Genomic DNA, 26,207 nt, shown 5'->3' on the forward strand with positions numbered 1-26,207 from the left:
ACTACAAAAGTATGTGTCACAAAGAAAACTATTGTAAGTTCAGAAAAAGTATGGAAGGCTCAATAACTAGAAAAAACAATTAGATAAAGAAAAGAGAAATTCTGGGTCACTGATCATTTCCTTTTTAAGACAGGGTTCCAAAAAAATGTACAAAAGATGGACACAAAGCAGGAATACCCAGCTCCTCAAAGGCACACACGCACTCATGCTGGGCAATTGTTGGAAAAGACACAGGGTGCCAAATTTTTAGTCTCTATTAGAAAAACAAGTTAGCTCATGTAAAAACAGAGTCCTTTTGAAATCACTTTCCGGATTTCACTTTCAGAAAGATAGATGGAAAAGTAGAAGGCAAGTATATCCTCAGAATTTGATCCACCAGAATAAAAACTGATTATACCTGCCTTTGATATCATTCGGTTCTAGTTGCCCAAGAAAAAGTTTCAGCTGATAAAGAAATGAAACAAAACAAAATGAAAACCTGCCCTTTAATTTCCATCCTCAGAGATACCTCACTCAAACACAGGAACTAAATGTAAATCACTTGGTCTTAAAAGTCAGAACATGTTCAATTCACTGATTCAGCACATGGCTTTTACTTAATTAAAGCTGGTCTGAAACCAGCTTTGTTTCTGTATAGCTACCCAATATAAGAAATATCCAATGAGCATGTGGACAGAAAGGGCACTGGCCCTGGAGTCAAAAGTTTTAGATCTTAGCTCAACTCTGGGGACTCTCAAATAAACCAATCTCCTCTGAAATTAAAGAGCTGGCTTTTAATCTCTCCATCCCTACCTTAACATGCCAGGCATGTGGTAGGTGTTCAATAAATGCTTCCTGGATTATTACTACTAATAGCTAATAGTTAGCAAGCACTTATTAAGTATGTACATTATATTACTTAATCATCACAATAACCCTATAATGTAAATTTTCTTGTTATTTGCGTGTCATAACTTCAGAAATTGAGGTTTAGAGGGATTGGTCATGTGCTCACGTGACTCAGCTGGTGGGTGACAGAAAGATGACTGCGGGGCCCAAGTTCTTAATCAATGTGCACTGCCGCCTACCTGAACTTAACTGGACACTGGCCAAAGTAATCATAGTGATCAATGAACAAATGTTGTTCCTCCATTTAATCTCTGTTTTATTGCTCACCTTTCCCCACCATCTGTCTCTCTGGGATTGTTGACAATTAAAACCTAGAGATCCTTGCTACTGAGAGTGTGGTCCATGGACCAGCCTCATAGGCATCACCCAGGAGCTTGTTGGAAATGCAAAACCTTGGCCACACTCTGGAAACAGAATCTGCATTTTAACAAGACATCCAAGTGAGCCATATGCATATCAGCTTCTGAGACAATGGTTTACACTAGCTGCACAGTAAAACACTTCCTTCATGATAGGACGAAAGAATGTCCAAGAAGGAAAACATGACAGAAACATTGTGCCCAGAGAGAACAAAACCAGCTGGCTATGGCTCTATCAGGACCTTCCTTCTCCTGGATAGTGACATATGGATATTTGGAAGTCAGGACCTATGAAGATCCCCACAGAACTGGTGACAGAAGCAATAACTCAATCTATAGGGAGTGTATCTATCATTCTACTTCTCTCTGAAATTTCCAAACCTGTCTTTAGAAGCATGTATCATGTAGCAAATAAAAACACATTAAGTCTTTGGCAAATACTGAATCACTCATCAGGCAGAGTAGAGCTGCCCTGTGGATTGATAAAACTAAACATGTTATGATATTACCACCTTCCTTCACAATCCAGCAGTTGCTTCTTGTCAAGGTCACTTTTTCCTTTTAAATATTAACACAATTTTTTTTTTAGCACATATACAACACTAAAGCTAACAAACGAGCTTAAACTGGATTTAAATGAGTTTTTTTCAGTAAGGTTTATGGTTTCCTTTTTAAGCGGTATGCCTTATTCAGGCAGAAGGTCCTGCATTTTTGGCTGAGAGGTGCAGGACAGTAGCTGTCCTCTCACAAGACAGTTCATTTTGCTCAATAACTCCACCTATAAAAGTCATGCAAATAATGGAATGAAGTTATATTTTGATGATATCCAGATACTGAAGATACTAATTTTTAGTATGACTAATTACTGAAGATACTAATTTTTTTCCTTTTCATTCAAGAAAGATAATTTTACACGTATTCTTTGAAAGAGAAATTCTATGGAATTTTCTTCTTCTAATTTAATTCCAGAATACATTCTCTCAACCCTATGCCCTCATACTAGTAACTTGATGGTTAGCAGGTAAGTAGGTAGTAGTAGAAGAACAGAAAGGGAAATTTGGGGAGCAGAAAAGGGAGAAAAAGAAGAAAAGGGAACCTTCTAGTTTCCTAATAGAAAAGCTAGAGAATTCCATTTCTGAAAATTAAAGATATTTTACATGTTTGTGTATGTACGTGGCTTTGTGTTTATACATATACCGTTTTGTTTCATGTAGCATAATCAAATCTATTGCTAATTGTTTAGTTAATATTTACTTATTCAAACATGTTTTTAACATCTTGCCCAATATTCAATCTACATTTTACTTAGCAATTAGCTTGTCTGGCAACTTGCTGTTTTATTTCTTTTCTTAACAAAAACCCAACACTGATGTTCTAACAGAACAGTCTTACTGTCCCTTTGGTTATTGTCATTTCTCTTGCTTCCCCAAAGGCAAAAGCTCTGCTATTTTGCTTGCAAAAGCAAGACTGATATTTCATTGTTGCTACAAAAGGGTCAAGATAGAGTTATCGAACCCTAATAACTCCACCTATAAAAGTCATGCAAATAATGAAAGGAGGTTTTAGTAGAAGCCAAGATGTATATTTGACTTTTTTCTTTATTCCCATTTTAAAAATAAATTACATTTATTTTTTAAAATTACATTATTTACAGATCTACACTTCCTAGAACTAAAAGAATGACACAGTATACAGGTAGAAATTCTTTCTTTTATTGAGTTTTATACTTTTTGTGATTTAAAATCTAGTAGGTGGGTTCTTTTCCTTAATGCCTTCAATTATACATTCTTCACACTTTCTGCTGTCACTTTCCCTGCCTTCATCTAGTGATAACTAGAATAATTAGAATGGATTTCTTGCCAATCAATCATCTAGGTATTATCTTCTAGAAAGTTTGCAAGACATCCCTCATTCAACGACCGTGGTTCTATAAAAAGAATTGCTTTTAATTCTCAATGCTCTTATTCTGTTACTGTCATGAGACATCCTCTAGTTTCAGAGAATTTCTATAAACTGCCTAAAATAACCCAGGATTTTACAATGACAGAAAAGGAAGGAAGTGAGTATGCTCAAAGTCAGAGGATGAGAGGGAAGCAGAGCAAAGTCTGGGGCAGTGCAGCCCAAGGTGTCTGGCTCAAGGCGGAGTCCAGAGGCCACTGCAACCTGGAGACACATGTTAATTACCAAGGGAGCACCTGGCAGGGTAACTCACCAGCCTGAGTCAGCCTAGGATGGGAGCTTAAGGGGGACCTGAGGAACTGCAGGAGAGAATCACATGCATGAGTTTTCCACAAGAGACCCAAGTTCCCAGCCCAAATGAGACCAGTAATGGATCGTATTAAAAGCTAGTAACAATTGTGCTGAAGCAACCTCTTGCTGGTGGCATTGTTAATGGAGACACCATTCTCAGGCAAACTTTAGTAGGATATTTGAAGAGCAACAAAAGCATTTATACTTTTTGATCTGGTAATCACACTGTAAAAATATGGGGAAAGGGACATACACAGAGTTGTTCCTTGCTAAACAAAAGAGACAAAATTTAATAAATGTATACATCTTCATTTAAGTTTAAACACACGTATACATGTATAGGCTGGCAGTTGCCTGGACTAGCAGCTATTCTTGTGAGAAAGCCCTCGGAATTTTGGACCTGCCAACATCACAGCAGGGCTACTTGGGAGGGAGCAGAACAAGTGGTAGGAACACAATTTACAGTCAGGCAAAGAAGGGTCTGGATATCCCCTTCTACAGACCATGGCAAGTCACTAACTTTCTAATACATCCAGCCACCCAACAGTTAAAAGGCCTTTGAAAATGCAGAGCTTCCAAAAAAGGAGATGCTTCATCAGCCCCTGAGTTTCCCGGAGCCAGCACTCTCCAGAAGAGCCTCTTTCTTGGTCTCAGAAAACACACCCTGGCATCTAGCTCAACTTCAGAATTCCACACCTGACTCTTCCTCCTCCAGACCTAGGCAAGACCTCCACCAGAGCAAAACCAGCAAAAAGCAAGGAGAAGAAGAAGGTTTTACCGGGGTGTCTGGTGCTGTAACTATGCACAAGGGAGGCAGACTCAAGTTGGATGGAGAAGCCTGGAAAATTCAAACTCAGGTGTCAAGAAGCAGTGTTTCCTAGGATTTACAGAATGGGAAAGTATTAAGTCTAGTGCTCAGAGTAGGCACGTAGTAAGTCCTGAGACTCCCAGATAAAATGACCAGCACCTGGGCTCATTCTGTGTAGAATGTTCCAGTTGGGCCTATAATTAATCCATTTAAGATGTGGACCAGTTTTTATGAATCACAACAAACCCTTGGTAAGATCCACTTTCTTTCCTTTAGATGCAGGCCAGCCTCTTTGTTTCCCCAGTTAACACACTTTTTCTTAAATTAACCCTCTATCCACACATTAAGAAAAAATCTCTATACATACTGTGTGAAAACTGCAAAGGTCTCAGATTAATACAGAAACATAACTTTGGACTGTACTGTATTCAACACTGGTATTAAGTTTACTGTGAACTTTGTCATTCAACCATATGTAAAATGTTACAATCATTTTATTTACATTTCTCTGAGCAAAGGTGGTGGGTATCAACCTTGTCCGACAGACGAGCACCTTACTTACATCAGGATATTGGACACCAAGTGAAAATGAATGGTGCAGTAACTGAGTACAAGGGCTTCACAGTCTTATTCCCCAGATGATGCTACTTTTGGTCTAGGAGAAGTCATAGGCTTTTTGGTTATCTTCTTCAGCCCTCAGTTAATCAAGGTTTGTCTACGCATTTTATATCCAAAAACATTTCTTATAGTTGCAAACTCTCTAAAATCAGATATAGTTAGATATCCACTTGAAGTAAGATCAAGTTCCCTCTTCCACTGTATTGAGAAGCTACTAAATGTCAGGGGCTGGGATGGGGTTTAGGAACACAAAGCTAAACAGAGCTCTCTCTCAGGGGCTCACAAGCCAGGGGAGGACACAGTGAATTCTCAAGAGTGTGAACAGAAGTGTAGCGGGGACCCAGAGGAGGAGCTGCTCAACATCTGGGCATTGGGGAAGGTTGCCACTGATAAAGCACCCTGGACAGGAATCTTGAAGACCACTTAGGAGCTCACGTGAGTGGAAAGCCCATTCCAGGAGAGAGGAAGGGGTATGGTGGGTCGGACTGTGTAATCTAAGAAACAATATATGTATCTCCGGAGGTCTGAGCAAGAAAATGAGTTAGGTAAGGATCATGATAATTGTTTTCAGATATCTGAAGGACTAGCTGATTAGGCATTTGGTTCTCCATGTAGAAGATATTACTAGACTTGGGAGGGTAAGGGGGCGCTACAAGAGTGTAAATTTTGTTTTAACATGTATGAGAACATTCTGTAAAACAGAACTATTAACAAGAAAACTGGTTGCCTTAAGTAAGCAATTTTACATCCTGATTACATAGTTTTGGAGTCATTTTGGATTCTAATTCTAACTTAGCTCATAGTTAAGTGCTTATGATACATATAAATAGTAGCTGTTCATATTGTGAGATGGTGAACTCACTCTCACACTCTGAGTTCCAGCACCATATCACACCAAACTGTCTTCTATGGCAAAGTCTCATGCACTAGTGTGAGTGTGGACCAGAAACCATCGAAGGTCCTTCCCAGCCTGGGACTCTCATTTGGTTGTCTCTGCTCATTTATGATTTGCCATTATTCCCTCAACTCACACGGAAAGACACTGAAAGAAAGGTTTATTAAAAACATGCTATAGACCAGGCATGGTGGCTCACACTTCTAGTCCTAGCTACTCAAGAGGCTGAGGTAGGAGGATTAGCTTGAGCCCAGGAGGTCAAGGCTGCGGTGAAGTTTGATGACACCACTGCACTCCAGCCTGGGCAAAAGAGCAAGACTGTGGCTCTAAAACAGAGAGGAAAAGAAGAGAAAGAGGAGAAAAGGAGAGGAGGGGAGGGGAGGGGAGGGGAGGGGAGGAGAGGGGAAGGGAGGAGAGAGACAAGACGAGGAGAAAAAAGGAGAAAAGAAAAGAGAACCTGCTATATACATGTTGGCTACCATTACTACTGTTATTATTTCCTCTGATATTATCTTTCTATTAACACAATTATTCCTGATCCCTGATTTTAATGTTTTATTCTTGGGTGTATGCATGTGTATATGTTTAATGTTATGCAAATATTCTTGTAAGCCAAGTCGAATCCTTGGTATAGCATAAAGTCATAAAAATAGAATAAAGTAACATTATACAGCTTATTTTCTTTCTTTCATTCTTTTTTTTTTTTTTTTGAGATAGAGTCTTGCTCTGTCTCCATGCCGATGAAGTTGATAGGTCTTCCTAGGAAGCAGTAATCAGCCTACCACCTCTTTCTCAAACATCATTAGGTAAATGCTGAATGGCATTAGCTTTTAGTTTTTACCGACCTAGGAGAAATGGAAATATAATTTCATTCATCATTACTAAAATGGGTGATCAAAGCTCACTGTAGCCTTGAACTCCTGGCCTCAAGCAATCCTCCCACCTCAGCCTCCCAAACAGCTGGGACCATAGTCACATGCCACCATGTCCAGCTAATTTTATTTATGTTTTTAGTAGAGATGGAGTTTCTCTATGTTGCCCAGAGTGATCTGAAACTCCCGGGCTCAAGTGATCCTCTTGCCTAGACTCCCAAAGTGCTGAGGTTACAGGCATGAGTCACTGTGCCCGGTCTACAGTTTATTTTCAATGACACATAATAATCACTAATGTTCACTTAACACTTATAATGTATGGGGCATTATAATAAGCTTTTTATTTACATTATTTCATTTAATTCTTACAAGAACACTCTAAGGTAAGTACGATTATTATCCCCATTTTATAAGGTAAGGAAGTTGAGTCTTAGAGAAGTCAAGTAATTTGCTCAAGGTCACAACTAATAAGCAATGGTCTAACCCAGTAATTTTGCAACATGGCCTGCAACAGACTCACATTAATGAGTATGTACTTCTCTTCAACTTTGAAAAGTTAAAGAGTTAGACACTCCAGAGGCCAAAAACAAGTCATTTAATCTAATAAAATAGTTGGCAGCACTGACAGAGTTCATTTGGTCTTAATCTCACACTCAGGACACTGTTGGGAAGATAGGGCCTGCAGAGTAACCGGGTCATGTTTGTCTACACGGTCTTTGAAAATCAAATCAAAATTTTCAGGGTTCTCACATATTGTATGATTCCATTCATATGAGATGTTCAAAATGGGCAAATCAAGAAAGAAAGAAAGAAAGAGAGAGAGAGAGAGAGAGAGAAAGAAAGAAAAAAGAAAGAAAGAAAGAAAGAAAGAAAGAAAGAAAGAAAGAAAGAAAGAAAGAAAGAAAGAAAGAGAGAGAGAGAGAGAGAAAGAAAGAAAAAGAAAGAAAGAATAATAGCTGCCTAGAGCTAGGGGAGGAAAAGAGGGAGGTAGGGAGGATGGGTACAAAGTCTCCTTTTGGAGTGATGAAAATGTTTAAAAAATGGACTATAGTTATGGTCACACAACTCTGTAGATATTCGAAAAACCAATGAATTGTATATTTTAAAGGGCTTAACTTTATGATCTGTAAATTATACAATATCAATAAAGCTGTTAAAAAACGATTTCCAGAGCTCAGTATCAAGTGTTCTCTAGTCACTCCATGTGGCTGCCGTCTTCCAGAACAAACATAGAAACCAGATGTGTGTAAAGTAAGCTTGTACCCAAGAACAAAATGTTCCAACAACAATGATGAGAGTAATGAGCATGCTGGTGAAGTTGGTAGGTCTTCCTAGGAAGCAGTTATCAGCCTACCGCCTCTTTTTCAAACATCATTAGGTAAGTTCTGAATGGTGTTAGCTTTGAGTTTTTACCAACCTAGGAGAAATGGAAATAAAATTTCATTCATCATTACTAAAGTGTGTGAAAAGGAGCAGAATATTATAAAGAGCAGCAGAGGGGGAATCAAAGGACCCCAAAAGCCTCCATTCGAATCTACTATGACCTTGTAGACTTGAGGACTCAATCATTTTGGGCTTCAGTGACTTGATCTGTAAAATGAGAAAGGGGAAGAATGAAGTCAGCTACTCTAAGGTTTTCTTCTGTCTTCAGCATTCCAGTCAAATCGTCCCTTCTAAGGATTGTCTTGGTATGCTGACTTGTCCCTTTCATCACATCATCAACTGCGTTTAGACCAAAGAAGTGTTATCCAGATATCTGGACATATTGAAAATCTCTCAAAGAATCTTTCCTGAACTGATGTTTCAAGTATTTACATGAACTTCCTCCGTATCCTTTATTAAATACACTATCTACCTTATAATTTAATTAGCTATAAAAACCTAACTAAAATTTTAAGCCTGACACAGAAAAGTCAAAAAGGTATGTTTCCTAACATGATGTATAAGGGCAGCAATATAATTATTCTCCAAAGTAAAATGATCCTGTCCTTTATAAAAATTCATTTTACCTCAACTCTAACCTATTACTTCTAATCAATTTTAATTTTTATTATAAAAATGATAAATTCTCATCTAAGAAAACCTTAAATATATACAAATTTGAGGAAATTAAAATCAGTTTTAGAGCCAATACCTTAAATAGATTAAGAGTTATGTTAGTCTACTATTTCTACTATTATATGTTGGTATATTCTCATTTTTTTCTCCATGAATAGTTTTTCCCTTTTTTAAATAATATAAAGTAATCATGTTTAAAATACCAATATGTAGAAAAGTATAAGAAAATATAAATCATCAGAAATCCCACCTTCAAAATAACCCCTAAATCCCTGTTAACTTAAGGTGATCATTCTTTCTATTGTCTCTGTAAACATAACACACACATAGAGAGGTATATTTTAAACCCATTCAGATGTGTGATGGAGAGATAGTTTAATATCCATTATTTTAACTTAAAGATCTATCATCACTATTTCTTCCTATTACAATTTTCCATAAATAAAATTGTGATGGTCCATCATGCAATTTTCTTCTGCTACTCTACGTTTTTATTATTTGCAACTTTTCATTGTAATAAATAATGCTTCAATTAACATTTTTATACTTAAAGCTTCTACACTCCTACCTAGAAAATTTAAATCTATTGACTTTTTCCTTTTGTGATTTCCTCTATCGATTTTGGGAAGAGAAAGTGCTTACCCATTCAAAGATCAGAATTTTTATTGTTTCGTTTCTTTTCTTTCTTTTAAGTTAGCTCCTTAATCTGTCTGGGTTATCTTGTTCTATATTGTTAAAGGTTCTAAACTTATTTGTAACACGTTTAAATTTTAGCCAAATTGGGTAGAAGTTATTTGCCCAATATTTTTCAAATGCACATTTATGTCTTTTAAAAAAATACATGTCTCATAATCTTGGTTATCCACTAAACTTAAGAAAATCTTCAAGATTGACAAAATAACCAGAGCTTTGATTACTAGCAGGAAGTCATACTGGGCAGAAATAAAGAGGACACTCATACAGGCCAAATTAAAACTAAACAATCAGAAAAGTCCAAGTTCCTAGCTTTAGTGGTTTTATTATTTTAGCCTTAAAAAGTCTTTAAAATCCCAAAAGTAGCTTAAGTGGTTAAAAGACAGTATTCAATGCAGTGGGGTATTCTCCATGTGGCCTGGCCACTGCTGGTCTCGTTTACGGGCCATGGGCAACCTCTATATCCTGCCATTGGTCACCAGGTTCTTGCCACTGGTCATGAGCAGAATAGGTGAGAAAGCAGAGCACAAGCTTACCAACCCAAGCAGAGAAAGGACACAAATGGCTTGCCTTGCTGGTTGACAGCAGGTCAACGGAGCATCTTCTAAATGAAGAGCAGCACAGATGTCACTATCTACATGGTTGTTTCTCAATAATAAATACGGGGTTATATTGGATATAATACAATCCAATATGTATTAGGTTGTATTTTTTTCTTATATTTTTCTAATATTGGATTATGTTTTCAGTTTTTCCCCCTCCACAGCACCTTCTGATGCACAGCACTGTCATAGCTGCTTACTAGTTTCTCTGACTTGGGTCAATCTAACTTTCTTGGATAGTTTCCTCAACTGTAAAATGGAGATAATAAAGAAAATCAACCACTTAAGGGTGTTGTGAGGATTAAAGAAAAGGCTTAGAACAGGCTAATGCCTGTAATCCCAGCATTTTGGGAAGCCAAGGTGGGAGGCTGACTTAAGACCAAGAGTTTGAGGTTGCAGTGAGCAGTGATCGTGCCACTGCACTCCAGCCTGGGTAACAGAGTGAGACTCTGCCTCAAAAAAAAAAAAAAAAAAAAAAGGCGGGGGGCCTGGGGCTTAGAACAGTGACTGTACTTAGGAAATGCCTTTTGTGTGTTCATTGTTATTATTATTACCACTATTCTACCACTTCTGCTATGACTATTACTACTACTGGGGTAGTACTACTACCCCAGAAATGCTGGGTCAAACTTAAATTGGGTTCTTCAGAATGAAACAGGCAACTGGGGAGCTCTGTGGTCAGATCAGCTCCAGGAGTATACTCTGTCCTCAACTTTTGCAATCCCTCTGGGAAGTTAAGTATTTACTGACATTACTAAAATAGTGAATTTCCAGGGTGGGTGGCATCACAATCTCCCATAAGACCTATGTGCACACAAGCACCTGCTTCTTGAGGGGGGCAAGAACCAGGAGGTTAGGCATGGAAAAGGCAGATGTGGCACAGTTCATTTTAGTCCTGACATGAAGCTGACAAGGCTATAAACTGCAGATGAAAAGCCTGCACCTCCAAAACCCTATGGTGCAAAGATCAAGACTATGTGTGATCACACAGGAACAAGGAGTGATCTGGGCTGTGAACGGAACTGGTCCATCAGGTGAAAATCTACCAAGGTTCAACGGTCAGAAAATTCATCTCTAATACCACTACTACTCCTAGTTCTTCAATTCTTTCCTCAGAGTCCTGATCTTCCACTGCCATGCAACTTCCTCAACGTTTGGGGCGTAACCAATTCAAGTTAAAAAAGTTTGCCTAAGAATTTATCTCCAACTTTGGAACTCAGATTCATTTTATAAGAAAATTAGCATCACATCCTTCGGGGTCATAGCTAGGTTCATAAACCATCTGAGATGTGTGAGACATCTAAATCACTTTGAATATCAACAAGAAAGCATGTTGGATAAAAATTAATTAGCACAAAACTCAACTTAAAATTAGGTGGTATGTTATGAGACAAATGCCCATCTCTTATTAGCCAAAAGACCCAGATATAACAAAATTAAGTCAGTCCAGCAGAATGAGAACAAGAGTGTAATGTGTGTTCCAAACCTAGAATCAGGAATAATCTAAGGTTTGCTTAGACACTTTATCCCAAATTTACAGATTTTGAACTCTCTACTGTACAGTTCTTTTTTTTTTCTCCCACGTTTGGAGGAAACATTTTAATGTGTATATTCTCTGGGAAAACCCTAAAATCTGGTTTTTAGGGAGTTCCCCTCTTATCTAATCCTTTGCCACATTATTTTTGCTTCTAATCTGTGGTCTTTGCTTTGTTACCATCTCTAGAGGAAAAGCTATGAAGCACTTGGGAACACAGAAACTGAGATCTACAAGATACAAATGAATTTCATATAAGCTTTTAAAGACCTTCATCTGTACCCATCAAGCACAAACAAGTAATCAATGAGTAAAATGTCTTAATATTTCTCTCTAAAATCATCAGGCAGCTACAATCAGGTGGACAAGTCGTTCTTTAAAAGTTAATATCATTTAATAATTAATAATTGCACAATAGCATATATGTGTAGTAATAGCATATATATGGCATATATATAAAACTTAGCAAAGTCATAGCAATCTTTGCACTTTTGGGAAAGCTAAAATGACGTAATAAACTTACTGTTAAAGAAAATGTCTACAGAGGCAAGGGCAATAACGCAGCTGTACAATTTTGTCTTAGGGGGTATAAAATACAGTCCATTTTGTAATCCCATTGTAACTTCAACTTAGCACTGATGGGGAAAGGGATCCTTAAAGTTTAGCATATCACCTCAAAGATCTTTTTTAAGTACTATTTCTGTCTCCCTTCCCCCTCAATTTTTTTTAAGCAGAGAAGAACATGAAAGAACAGACCCTTTCTAATACACTGTATTTCCCAGTGGGGAAAAAAGGAGAATAAAATGGCAATAACAGAGGCATATTAGCATATTTTAAAACACTAGTACATTACCCTGAACTAAAGCATCCTTAAAATAACATGAAAGCAAGAGAAACTATATTTCATAAAGTGTTGCAAACTTTAAAACACCAAACTGAACTACTCCTATAGAACAATTTCATGCCAGATTGCTCTGGTGGCAAATTAAAAAAGGCAGAATTGCCCTATAGATCTTTAAATTAACGAGATTAAGGAAGACAATGTCTTTCTCTGTGCTTAATTATACTGACTTAATTTCTTAATTACTATTAACTACACTTTTATGTTTTACAAGTCACACTTCATTTTTACAGCTGTTCTTTAATCCTAGGGTAATCTTGTATTCTGAAGAATCACTTGAGAATAAAAACAGCAAAACTGAAGACAAAATTCAGTTGGGCTTAATCCACCTGTACATTCTGCCTGAATCAATTCTTATGCCAGTATTTTATGAGGCATTCCAGAAAAGTGCCAGACTTTTCAAAGAGAAAAATTAAAATGATATTCTGGTTCACTGTAACTCCAAGGAGTAGGCCGGAGGAAAAACTGTGCATCAGACAAGCATGCGCCAGTGTGGTGAGGGAGGACAACCCCAGCTGGGGCCCAACACCCCGCTACTTAACGTTTCAAAAAATAAAATCAACTGCGTATAAAATCATATTTATACCTAGAAGGTCTAGTGCGAGAACACAAAGAAAGTAATTATAAGAAAGGAACTCGGCTGGGCAAGGTGGCTCACGCCTGTAATCCCAGCACTTTGGGAGGACAAGGCAGATGAATCACTTGAGCCCTGGAGTTGGAGACCAGCCTGGGCAACATGGCAAAACCTGGTCTCTATAAAAAAGTACAAAAAAAAAACAATTAGCTGGGTGTGGTGGCATGCACCTGTAATCCCAGCTATTCAGGAGGTTGAGGTGGGAGGATCGCTTGAGCCCAAGAGGTCGAGACTACAGTAAGCCATGATCATTCAACTGCCCTCCAGCCTTGGCGACAGAGCAACACCCTATCTCAAAAAAAAAAAGAAAAAAAGTGGCGGTGGCGGGGCTGATACTTACTAACAAGACCTCTGGACTGCAAATCCAACACAGACATTAATATGTCATTTCCTCTTGGCTTCCAATTGTATTTAATATGGTCAAACAATGCATATATTATAAGGAGAAACATAACCCCCTAAACCTCTGCAGGATAAACGAACACATTATTTTCTAAAAGAACGCAGCAACCCAGTCTGTCCTATCATCACACCACGAGCTCAGAAAGAAAATCTGACACACGCAGCAGAAAGTGCAAAACGTTATTTACTAACCTGGTGCCCCTGTGAAAGTAGTTGCTCCATATCACCTTAAAGAAAGAATCCTTACCATGAAACCAATCTCCAAAGCAGCTGATAGCCAAGAGGTGGCAAAATTGACTACCCTGAGAATCCAAATAAACAGGCAAAGCCTTCCTGTTCCCAAGCCCAGTTTTGGCGGACTCCCTCAAGGCAACTTAAGTCATAGCCAAGCCCACAAAGCACTTCAGCCTATAAGCTTTAGTAATGAACTTGAAACCACTCCCCATATGTTAAATAGACACCGGACTGCTGTGAGAAATAAAACCCACATACAGAATGAGCTTACAGCTTCAGGCTGCACTTTTGTACTTGCTGCCCAAGAAAACCATAACACAAACTTAAACAAAGAGAACCCTCACTCCCTTCTCTCCCCTCAGACACTGCATTAAAGTGACTGATTTATTTTAAACAAGGGGATACAGTCTGCCCTCCATTAGGGCCATGAAATGACTTTTATATTGTCCAAGTTGTGTGGCAGTTACGGAACAGATAGCACTGTAATTTCACATTGCATAAGAGGGACATATGAAGTTATCGTTTGTGAGAATCAAATGTAGATAATATTACTATTTTCAGATAACACTGAATAAGCTTAAAAACCTCATCAAATCCAATGATTAACGTAAGTTCAAAAGGAAATTTTGTCAAAGAACCTTCTAACTTCTAATTCTCACTTAGTGTCTATAAATCTTAAAAACATTCTTATAATTCAGTTTCACCACCTACATTTAGAATAGATGTATAAGCTAAGACATGTCTTTTAATGTATATCTTTAAGCTGCATTTTAAAATGGAACTTAATACCATTCACTAAGATTTCAAAGTAAGAAATTTATGTTTCATTCTAGAAAAATGTAGTCAATCAATTCCTTAAAGCAGTTAGATCTTAAAACAGAGTCAGTAATGTTCTAGCATATTGCTTAAGAAAGAATAAGAATCTATGCTCAGCTTTTTAACACAATGTGTTCACAGTGTACATATTTTCCCCTAGTTTTCAACTCCAAGAACAGTTTTAATTCTAATGGCTTGTTGCCATATTTGTATTTTGTTTAAATGAGACTTATTTTAACATAATGACCAAGGTTTTTTAACTTTAATTACTGTTTCTCCTAAACCATAAGATTGGACCAAATATGCCAGGCAAAGCTTGATTCACCTGTTGCCAAACTGATTTACATGAATTACTGGTAAAATTCAAGTTACTCGAAACCTATGAAATATAAGCCATTAGCTCAACAAATTCAGCCATGAAAATCCTGGAGACTATTTTAGATCTAACATACACCTTGCCCACCTCCTCTACCCACTCCCAGGTCAGGGCTCAACGGGATCTCATGGGGTCACTTTAGAATGAGGGGGCAAGACAATTTCTTTTCTCTGGGAGAAAAGAAAACGAGCCTCAAGACGTGCGGCTGATGACTTGAAAAGGAGCTAGTACCCCACCTGCTGGCAAAACCAAGCGAAGCCTGGACGAGCTGAACAAACCTCAGGGGAAATGTTATTACTTTGATGTTGGAAGAAAAACAGGGAAGGATCAGCTATGCGAGCACATTAATGTCACATTCAATATGTCGTTAAATATGATTAAATTTTTCCCCACAATAGTGATATATTTCTAGAGGATATAAAAATGCTCATGCAAAAAAAGTAGATTCAAAACCATCTATTTTACATGGATCTGGTTTGCAAACATAGATGATGATTTGCATGCCCAAGGAAATCCTCCGATAAATAATATTGATCTCTCCTCTGCAGAAAGAGCTTCGAAAAATACTCCTGGGAGACCAACACAATCTTTGAAATGGAAGAAATATGAATAAATCCCCAACTCAGCTAGATAAACTACTGGTGGGGCTGTGTCTCCATCAGTCTGTATGTCTGTATTCCCAGAATTTCTCTTATCTTTCAGTAAAAATTTATTTCCTTTTGCCACATATAAATTAATTCTTCTAAAATGAATATCTGATATTAACCTTAATGAAGATGAAGAAAAGTTAAGTCGTAGGCACCAAATTACACTACATTCTTTAATAAAACCCCACAATAATAAGAGTATAGCAGGATATGACTTTTAAATGAGCCCAAGCTGTACTACTAAAACTAAAATGAGGCCAGGTGCAGTGGCTCATGTAAGCCCAGCACTTTGGGAGGCCAAGGCAGGTGGATCACGAGTCAGGAGCTCCAGATCAGCCTGACCAACATGGTGAAACCCCGTCTAAACTCCGTCTGTACTAAAAATACAAAAATTAGCCAGGCGTGGTGGTGCACACCTATAATCCCAGCTACTCAGGAGGCTGAGGCAGGAGAATCGCTTGAACCTGGGAGGCGGAGCTTGCAGTGAGCTGAGATCGTGCCATTGCACTCCAGCCTGGGCAACAGAGCAAGACTCCGTCTCAAAAAACAAAAAACAAAACAAAACAAACTAACTAAAATGAATAAGGATAGCTATTATTTAAGCTCTTACAATGAGCCAAGCTTGGTTCTAAAGTGCTTTATAAGTACCAACTCATTTAAACCTTACCACGCTATTATTATACCAGTTTTACAGATGAGAAAACTGAGGCATCCAAAGGCTAGTAAGTACACTGCCAAGACCACACAGTTAGAGACAGAGCTGGGATTAGAACCCAGGTCGGTGCTCCTAGCCATGTACTTTAATAACCCCTTCTTCCTGAGTGCGTACCACTTAAACCCTGCCATGCCCTGGTCAAATGCAAGGGCAGGGGAGACAGTGGATAAGGCCTGCACTGTGAACAGTCCTCATAAAGGCTTTCCAGAGAAGTGGCCACAGAACTGAGACCTGGAGGCGACATGGAAGGGAAAGGGTCCCCACGCAGAGGGCACTCACTCAGTCTGCCAAAGCAAAGGGGTAAATAGGGTGGGGGACATTGGAGGGACTGCCTGCAGGGACCTTAGTAAGGCTGAGGGACTGGCAGAAGAAAACGCTGTGAGGAAGGCAGGGTCCTCTTATGTCACATCATGGAGCGAAGAGGCATCACCAAGGGATGCTAAACCGGAAAGTGTCCAGATATGCATGTTGAAAAGGTAAGTAGAGGAATGAGGCCTTGTTGGGTGAGTAGAAATCTAGACATTCCAGGTAAAGGCAAGCACAGGCCAGTGCTGTAAAACATACAAGTTTATACTTTCATAAACTGTATCAAGGAGGCTTGTGCAGTAACCCCCGCAGCAGCACGCGCACTGGCTCCCTTGTCAGGCCAGCTCAAGGCTGGAGCCACGTGATGGTTGCTGACGCCATTCACAGAGTTAGGGACAAGAAGGAAGGGCAGGGAGGTAGGAGGAGGGTGGGGAGATGCTCAAGCCAAGGAGTTCACTGAGGGAGGCTGGGTTTGAGGTCCTCTGAGCCATTCAGGGAGGACATCCAGCAGGCCCCAGGAGATGCAGGCCAGGTGCTCCAGTCCTCTGCCTAGACAGCAGAGGTGCACATTTAGGAGTCACTGACACTGAAGGAGCAGCTGCAGCTGGGGGACAGTGGGACACAGAGTTCGACCCTGGAAAATGTACAGCATAAGAAGAAAGGGTGAAATTTAAGGCAAGGCTAAGGGTGTCAGGCAGAATTCGGGCTGTTGATAAAAAGTTTTTTAATTTTTACTAACTTCTAACTAAAATTATCATTTCCTTCTGTAACTTGTCATCAAAGATATTTTCTTTGACATCAAAGATATTTTCATATCACATTAGTTATTGCAATATCTCAAAGTATCATTTCCACTCATCACTATTTCAAAATTACAGTAGTTATTAGACCTGCCACTAGATACTGGTAAGTAATGCATTTTAATAAAGGACATGTATTACAATATGACATATTTACTTCTTTGCATATTGATAACTTTATGTCAGTATAATTGGTTTCCTTTGTAATCCTATGCATTTTAATTTTATGTGTTTAATTTTACAGAATAAACATTCTGTAGAGTGATTCATTAGCTTAATTAGAATGTCAAAGAGGTCCCCATGGCACAAGTAAAGAACATCTGATTTAAAAGGGGAAAGAGCCCAGTGCGGTGGCTCACGTCTGTAATCCCGGCACTTTGGGAGGCCAAGAGGGGCGGATCACCCGGGTCAGGGGTTCAAGACCAGCCTGGCCGACATGGTGAAACCCCGTCTCTACTAAAAATACAAAAATTAGCTGGGCGTGGTGGCACACATCTGTAATCCCAGCTACTCAGGAGGCTGAGGCGGGACAATTGCTTGAACCCAGGAGGCAGACATTGCAGTGAGCAGAGACCGTGCCACTGCACTCCAGCCTGAACGACAGAGAGATACTCCATCTCAAAATAAATAAATAAATAAATTACTTAATTAAAATAAAAGGAGAAACAGAAAGCCACAGGAAAACACTTAAAAATAGCATTGGGAAAAGGGGGACCCTAGTATGAGATGGAGCCAGCTTTCAAAGCTAGGATGCAAACCCAGGACTTCTGACTTCGTGTTCTATCACCACGTGACTCCACACCCTAAAATAATAAAAACAGTAATCCCTTCATTTGTGTAAACAAAGTGCTTTCACATGTATTAGCTAGTTAGTTCATCACATCGATTCAGAGTAGGAAAAGGCAGGAACCCAAACCTGCCTTGAACCTCAGCACACGCTGCCATCTAAGAAGACACTCCTTTCTGGGCCTCAGCACTGCGCCAGTGCTGCAGCGGACCACAGTACCTGTCACCCCACTCTATGGAGCTGTAGTCATGGGCACAGAAGAGTAAGATGAAGAGCCCCTCCCTCATACCACACTAGCAAGAGGTGGGCACAGTGGGTGCCCACCCAAATGATGAGTTGCACTTCTCTCCAGGCTTCTATTTGCAGGTCAGGCTAAGAATTTAATTTGTTTCCTTGCTCAAAGCTCTTTTATTTAGTTCTGATTGGTGATCCAGAGTGAATTACAAGATTTGCAATATTTCAGCTCTTTAATATGCCATTGGCTCTAACCAAGACAGAAGACTTTACTTAAGCAATTGGTTTGAAATTAGATGGACGAGCTGAAATAATGGGCTCTCTGTTCTTTCCTCTCTGTGCCCACCAACTGGCATTCATTATTTAATCTGTGACGTGTGTTGCCAGGGCTGTGGTAATGACAACGGCGCCTATTGTGTCCACATCCCTTCCCTATTCTGTAACATCTGTCATGGCTCCTGTCTATATTTCATTTTATTTTGTTTTATTTTGCTTCTTTTACTTTTACAAGGTTATTCTTAATTACTACAAAGTGCTCTGAAATCTATTCTAACCCTGCAAAGCGTAATGTCATTTTGTAACTTGGCAATAACAAAAAACTGAAGGCGCATGTGATGGCACCCTTTTAAATTACTGTAGTTTTACATAAAACTGTATAATTTCAAACAAATTTTATCTCAAGGTTAACTAGACAACCTCTCTTTGTAAATAACCTGATCAGTTCACAGATGACTTTGGCCCCTTCTCATATAATACATGACTTCCTTTACACAATAATGAGAATGTGGGTTTATATAACTAACCTGACACAATACAGTAACTTCTGCTTAAAAAAAAAAAGCTGAACATTTCTTAATATGCAGTTAAAATGTAAATTACTGTTCATGGATGGATCTTTAATTTCCAAGTTTCTCTATTATTTTCTTTCTTTTTTAAATAAGGAGCCAGAGTGAAAATTGTCACTTGCCTTCTAATCAGTCACCTAAAAACTAGAGTGAAAACTTCTGTGTGTAAAAAGAGTTCAAAATTGGTTTCTACGTCCCAGGAACCGAAGAGCTGGTCTTCCTACTGCTGTCTTTCTCTGGACACGGCACACCCATCCGCTGTAGGAAAGGCAGAGGTTTTGCTTAGAGCTGCCTGCAGTGTAAGGGAAAAGGGGACTCAACCTGGCAGGAACAAGCCCTTGATAATTTACCTTCTTTCCTAATTGCCCAGAGGCATTTCCTTCCTTGCTTACCCAATCTAAGGAAGGGTTTCCTGTTGCCCTAGCAGTTGCTTTAACCGGAAGCCATTTGCTCTAGTTCCTACCCTGTTTTTTGTGTTGCTCTCAATCTGCCTTCTCACAAGACCTCACTTTCCAGCCAAATTGGTTTATTCCATTTTTCAAATTACCTAGTTCTTCCTTCCTTTTGAGTTTGTGCCACTGTACCAACTGCGGCAATGCCCTTCCCCCTCCTCGACAGTAAAGGAGTCAAATCCTCCCCAGCATTTCAAGGGGCAGCCCAAACTCATGTGCCCTACAAAGCATTTTCAGGTCACCGTGCTTTAAAAAAACAAAAAAATTGCTCAACAACTACAGCAATCATCATCATCAGCAGCAAATCCATTAGGCAACAAATTATGCCTTGCGACTTTCTATTTTATCTGGATGGGTTATTTAAATAGCGATGGCATTTAACTTTTCATGTACTTATAACTACTTCCTCCAACTTAGTAACTAATTACTGATTACTATTACAAGTTATACCTCTGAAATCGGCCATTGTAAAAAGCATATAGCAAAAATTCCACCTTACATTGCATTCATATATGTCTTTGTTGCTTATAAGATATTTAAATTATTTATGTTACTTAATGGTAATTACAAAATAATAGCCAACACTATTGCCATAATATCTTACTAGACTCAGTATCTTATTTGACATTCACATCTGCCATATGAATTAGATACAATTACTTTCCCCATTTTTCAGGTGATGAAAATGGAGCCAGAAAGCTTAAATTTCCCAAGGTCAGGCATTCAACACATATGTAGTGAGCACCTACTATGCGACAGGCATTGTTTTCAGCATTAGTGATGAAAGCAGAAAACTTCTATCTTCAGGGAGTTTATATTCTATTAGGGAAGACAGACTATCAAAAATTAAAACAAATATACATAAAGCCAGACAATACTAAGTGTTGTTAAGAAAACCAAACCAGAGTAAGGGACTGGAGAGAGATGGCATAAGTGGTGAGGTAGCACACTCCTTAGATAAGGTGGTCAGAAGAGGCCTCTCTGGGGAGATGACACTTGAGCAGAGACCTGAATGAAGTGAGGTGACAGGCTCTGTAATCATCTGGGAAAAGGTTCCAGGCAGAAGAAACGGAAACTGCAAAGGCCCAGAGGCCAGTACAAACTTAGTGTGTTCAAGAACAACAAAAAGGCCAGTGTAGTCAGTGCTGTGAAAGAAAAGGCAAGAGTAGAGGGCGCAGTGAGAGAAGAAACTGGGGAGTCTGGTTACGTACGGCTTTGTAAACCATCGCATAGTTTCATTTGTGTTTTTCCTTAAATATAATGAAAAGGCCCTGAAAGGTTTTAATCCAGAAAGGGAAACACTGTGCCATTTGAAAAGATTATGCAAGTTGGGTAGGTAAAGAAAAGACTAAAAGGGGCTGGGCACGGTGGCTCACACCTGTAATCCCAGCACTTTGGGAGGCCGAGGTGGGTGGATCACTTGAGGTCAGGAGTTCAAGACCAGCCTGGCCAAAATGGTGAAGCCCCCTTGTCTACTTAAAATACAAAAATTAGCTGGGTGTGGTGACGAGCGCCTGTAATCCCAGCTACTCAGGAGGCTGAGGCAGGAGAATCGCTTGAACCCAGGAGGCAGAAGTTGCAGTGAGCCGAGATCGTGCCGAGATCGTGCCACTGCACTCCAGCCTGGGGGACAGAGCAAGATTCTGTCTCAATGAAAAATAAAAATAAAAAAAGAATAGACTGAGAGAAGGCAGACTACTTAGGAGAATACTGCAGTAGTCCAGGTGGGACATGAGGAGAAGTAGTCAGATCTAGGACCTACCGTGAAGATAGGGCCAAGAAGATTTTCTGATGTGGGGTGTGATGCAGAGTGTAAAAGAAAGAGGTGTCAAGGAAGACTCTAAGACTCATATGAGTAACGGGGAGAAAAGTCTAATTATTCAGCTGGGGAACATTGTGGGTGATGGGGTCTGGGGAGAAGCAGTAAGTTTTAGGGGCAAATCAGGAGTGCCATTTTGGGTAGGTTAAGTTTGAGAGACCTTTTAGATACCCAAATGAAGAGAAGTAGGAAGTTGGATACCTAAGTTTGAGGCTTGGATACATAAGTCTGAGATTCAGGCCTGGGGTTTGGATACGTAAGTCTAAGATTCAGGACTAGGATTTGTATAGATAAGTCTGAGATTCAGGACTGGGGTTTGGAGATGTAAATCTGAGATTCAGGACTGGGATTTGGATATGTAAGTCTGAGATTCAGGACTGGGGTTTGGATATGTAAGTCTGGAGATTCAGGACTGGAATTTGAATACATAAGTCTGAGATTCAGGACTGGGGTCTGGAGACGTAAGTCTGAGATTTAGGACTGGGATTTGGATATGTAAGTCTGAGATTCAGGACTGGGGTTTGGATACATAAGTCTGAGATTAGGACTGGAGTTTGGATACATAAGTCTAACATTCAGGACTGGGGTTTGGATATATCAGTCTGGAGATTCAGGACTGGAATTTGTATACTTAAGTCTGAGATTCAGGACTGGGGTTTGGATATGTAATCTGAGGACTGGGGTTTGGATACATAAGTCTGAGATTCAGAACTGGGGTTTGGATATGTAAGTCTGAGGACTGGGGTTTGGATACATAAATCTAAGATTCAGAACTGGGGTTAGGATATGGAAGTCTGAGATTCAGGACTGGGGTTTGGATACACAAGTCTGAGATTCAGGAATGTGGTTTGGATATGTAAGTCTGAGGACTGGGGTTTGGAGACCTAAGTCTGAGATTAGGACTGGGATTTGGATACATAAGTCTGAGATTCAGGACTGGGGTTTGGATACATAAGTCTGAGATTCAGGACTTGGAAGTCAGGTGGCTTTAAACGTGGTAGTTAGCTTTAAGTAACACATTTTCACCATAGACTGACTGAGGATGAATAAAGGAGGGATGTCTGAGGACTGACACTCAGGACTCTCCAACGTTTAAATACCAGGAAGAAGAGATGGGTCCAGTAAAGGGGGCCAAAAAAAAAAATTGCCAGAGGGGTAGTAGGAAACCCAGGAGAGTGTGGTGAGAAAGACAGAAGCCAGGTGAAAAGAGTGCATCAATGATAGAGAGATCAATTATGTCAAAGGAGCTGAGAGATGGAGAAAGAGGAAGATTGAGAACTGACCACTGGATACAGAAACATGGAGGTCACTGATGTCCTAAAGAGTGGGCTCAGGAGAAATTTATGCAAAAGCCTAAAAAGCAGGCTCAAATGAGAATGTGACTACAGGGCATTGCTGAGAGAAATTAAAGACCTAAATAAGTGGATATACCGTGTTCATGGATTAAAAGACCAAATATTGTTAAATTTTCTGTTCTCCACAAACTGATCTATAGATCCAACACAATACCAATGATAATCTCATCAAGCTTTTTTGTACAAATTGATAATCTCATTCTAAAACGTGTGTAGAAATTCAAAGGATTTAGAATATCCAGAGGAACCATAAAAAAAATAAAACTAAAGTTGGAGGACTTAACACTACCTGACTTCAAGACATCGTAGTAAGTCTATAGTAACCAGGATGGTGTGATACTAGTACAGGATCAACAAATAGAACAATGAGACAGGATAGAGAGCTCAGAAATAGATGCACACTTATATGGTCACTCGATTTTTATGAAGGTAAGAGAAAAATCCAACAGAAAAAAAAAAGGCTTATTAACAAATGATGGTAAAAAAAAAAACTAAATATCTATATAGCAAAAATAAATAAATCTCAACCATGACCTCACACCACACTCAAAAATTGAGATGGATCATAGACATAAATGTAAAAACTAAAATTATAAAGCTTTTAGATATGGCTTAGAAAGTATCAACATAAAAAGAAAAAAAAAACAGACTTAGCCAAAGTTCAAAATTTCTGTTCATCTAAAGGCATCATTTAAAAAATAAATAAGAAGCCACAGCCTGGGATAAAATATGTGCAAATCATATATCTGACAAAGAACTAATATTTTAAAATACATAATGAATGCCTACAATTTGATAAAAGTGAGCCAAAGATTTGACTGGACATCCACAAAGGAAGACAAACTCGTGATCAATAAGCATATGAAAAAGTGCTCCATGTTAATATTCACCAGGGAAATTTAAGAAAAACGCAATGAGGTGCTGCTACATCCCCACCAGAACGAGTAAACATTAGAAAGACCGTCAAACCCAAATGCTGGGAAGGATGCAGAGACAGCACAACTCTCATTCCCCATGGGTCACAGTGTAAAACTACAACCAGCTTAGAAAAAAGTCTAGCCGTTGTTTATAAAACTAAATATGCACCTATTCTATGACCCAGTCATTTCATTCCAAAGTATTTATCCAAGAGAAAAGAAAACACAGCCACAAAAAAAGACTCCATTCACCATAGTCAAAATCTGGAAGCAACTCAGGCATCCACCCATAGAAAAATGAATAAACAACCTGTTGTATCATCAAACAATGGAATGATGCTCAGCAGCTCAGAAAGGAATGGATTCACTAAGAAAGGAATGAATGACTGATACACATGATATGAATACATCTCAGAAACATTATGCTGAGTGAAAGAAGCCTTACATAAAAGAGTACATACTTGTATGATTCAATTTTGATAATCTTCTAGAAAGGCAAAAATAACATATGGTGGGAAAAAAATCAAAACAGTGGTTGCCTCTGGCAGAGCATAAGAGGGTGGTCTGGGGACTAATTGGGAAGCAACATGAGGGAACTTTCTGTGGCAATGGTCATGTTCTGTACCTTGAAAAGGGTTTGGATTGCAGAGATGGTCCATGCATTTTTCAGAACTCTGAATGGTACACTAAAGATTGGAGCATTTCAGTGTATATAAATTTTACTTCAAAAGAGAACTATAAACAAATAGGGAAGCAAATTAATCATATGTACTCTGAAATGTTTAGGAGTGAGTGTACTGATGCCTGCAACTTACTTTAAAATGTATCCAAAACATACATTGAATTGATGAAAGGATAAAGGGATAGATGGGTGACAAGACATATGTTCAAACAATAAAGCAAACTATTGATTGTAGAATCTAGATGGTGGCTTATGGGTGTTCACCTTAACATTCTTTCAACTTTCCTGCATGTTTGAAATGTTTATAAGATGTTGTTAGAAGAGAGTGTGGGTAAGGAATTGGAGACAGTGAGAACAGACAACTTATCAGAGTTTTGCTTTAAAGAGGAACAAAGATATGAGGCAAATCTGGAGGGAGATAAAGAATTAAGAGGAGGTATTTGTAAAGAAGAAAGACATTATGGAATGTTTGAATAAGAATGACCCTGTAAAAAGGGGAACTTTAATGAAGCTAGTGGGCAGAAACTATGGAAGCAGAGTTCTGAACAGGCAAGAGCAACAGATGGGGTCCACTGGGGTGCAATGGATGTCAACCAGGAGGATGCACGTTTGTCCATGGTAAAGAGCAGGGGATGGGGGACAGATGATGGATGGATGCAAGAGAATATGGGAGCTGGGAAACTGCTTCTAGTTTCCCAGTGATACAAGCAGTAAGATCCATGGCTGTAAGAGAGAGTCTAGGAAGGGATGTTAAGGGTTTGAGGAAAGAAATAAAGGTGTGAAATAGTCACCCAGGAGAGTGAGTTTACTAAGGAATGCAGTAGGTTTGCCAGAGAGGGCTGAGTATCAGTGGAGGCAGGGGTGGAAGGAAGGGTGATTAATTTAATGTCATCAGAGTGTTGTTGTGTGTGTTTTCCAGGAATGCTCCATCGTTTGGAAGAAAGTGTAGAGTTATGCCTGAATAACTCTGATTTTCACCAGGGTTGTGTTTTGCAGGAGACTAGGATAGAAAGAGGAGAGAAGCAAGGAGAGTAACCACAACGGTGGACCAAGCAGATAAGGTGAGGAAAGTGGAAAGTTAGACTACACAGGGCATTGGTGGAAAGTAAAAAGGTGGCAGAGTCAAAGGAGTGGACGTATAAGTGTTGATCTGAGGATATTAGAAGACAGAGCACAAAAGTTGGCAGATGGTAGAACTGGAATTTAAATCTAAATGTTTGACTCTTGTTTTTTTTTATTATTATTTTATTGATTGAGATAGGGTTGGTTTGTTTGCTTGTTTATTTGTTTGTTTATTGAGACAGGGTCTTGCTCTGTCACCGAGGCTTGAGTACAGTGGTGCAATCATGGTTCACTACAACCTCTGCCTCTCGGGCTCTAGTGATTCTCCCACTTCATCCTCCCGAGTAGCTGGGACTACAGGCATGCACCATCACAGTCAGCTAATTTTTGTATTAATGTTTTTGTAGAGTTGGAGTCTCCCTATGTTGCCGGGGCTGGTTTCAAATTCCTGGCTCAAGCGATCTGCCTGCCTTAGGCTACCAAAGTGCTGGGATTACAGGTGTGAGCCACTGCGCCCAGCCCACCCTCTTAACTGTAACACTCTCCAGCATTTTCAGGACTCTTGTCCTATACTCTCTGTGTTTGGATAATACATGTACCCATTTGGTCTTTTCAAGACCCAGGGGTATTATTTGACTTCATGTTC

General features: G+C 39.2%; 1 protein-coding gene across 2 annotated transcripts in view; it reads right to left on the minus strand.

Annotated features, from left to right (window-relative positions):
- The window catches only part of PLD1 (phospholipase D1), a 212,311-nt gene that overhangs the window by 160,008 nt on the left and 26,096 nt on the right, over positions 1-26,207 (minus strand). Inside the window, exon 1 of one of the 2 annotated variants that reach the window (XM_012510814.2) lies at positions 13,707-13,883. The exons of the other annotated variant lie outside the window; for it this stretch is intronic. The gene's annotated coding sequence lies outside the window, so the exon portion shown is untranslated. Of the gene's footprint in view, positions 1-13,706; positions 13,884-26,207 lie in introns of those variants that run through there. 2 annotated transcript variants of the gene reach the window in all.

Source organism: Nomascus leucogenys, chromosome 11, assembly GCF_006542625.1.
Source record: "Nomascus leucogenys isolate Asia chromosome 11, Asia_NLE_v1, whole genome shotgun sequence".
In the NCBI taxonomy this organism is placed as follows: Eukaryota; Metazoa; Chordata; class Mammalia; order Primates; family Hylobatidae; genus Nomascus; species Nomascus leucogenys.